We start from the raw sequence: 941 nt of genomic DNA on the forward strand, positions 1-941 counted from the left end.
CACTATACCTTGTACCTACATTCCGAGAAAATGTAGCCCACATACAATTATGTGGGTCAGTACCATGGAAACGTACCGAGCATATGGGGGTGCAATGCATATATAAAATAATATCTTAATATCATCACAGTTTATAAAATTATGCATGCTGATATAAATGACTCACTTATCTTGAATTAAAATCAGCATAATCATAAGAGAGTAAAATATATCGGGTGAAATATGTGAGTCATCATAATAAAGCTTAATTCACTTCCATCCTGATTCCAAATCATCAAAGCAATCAAATCTCATACAATTCTCTTTGGAATATATGTTCATTAAATCTTTCAAAAATAATGACTTTCTCAAACTCAGTCTTTCAAACAAATATATTTTCATCTCATATAGAAGAATATGACTTTTCATATTAGGTAAGAGAATACACACACACATTGGGAGTCTCTCATAACCGACATAAATCATGTGAGCTACATAGAGTCCAACATCCAACCCATGTTGGGGAGAGCTGTCCTATCCTTGCCATCGGAGTAGGAATTTAATCTTTTATTCACTAGTGATCACTATATATAAATCAGCCTCAGGCTCACAACCTACGGGAGCATGTAGTTCTAGGGAAGTGCCAATCTTGCTATACCTCCCCCTCGATTCTAAAGACTACTCCCGAACTTAGCTCAGATCTTTTCAAAAGAAAATCCACTAATAAATATTTCAACAATTCACAACGGAAGCCATCATGCTACCCCTTTCATAATAAATCAATAAAAGTGGATTTCTTTTCTCATCTCGGTTTCAAAAACAACCCTTTTTACGACCAAAAGGTCAAAGCTTCTTTATCATCTCAAATCATTTAAACTCAAGGTGTTTATAACACATGATTTTCACAAAATAATAATCTCAAATAGGGTTCCAAAAACCCATACATCAATATCACCATAAAA

This window comes from Capsicum annuum, chromosome 1, assembly GCF_002878395.1.
Source record: "Capsicum annuum cultivar UCD-10X-F1 chromosome 1, UCD10Xv1.1, whole genome shotgun sequence".
Classification (NCBI taxonomy): domain Eukaryota; kingdom Viridiplantae; phylum Streptophyta; class Magnoliopsida; order Solanales; family Solanaceae; genus Capsicum; species Capsicum annuum.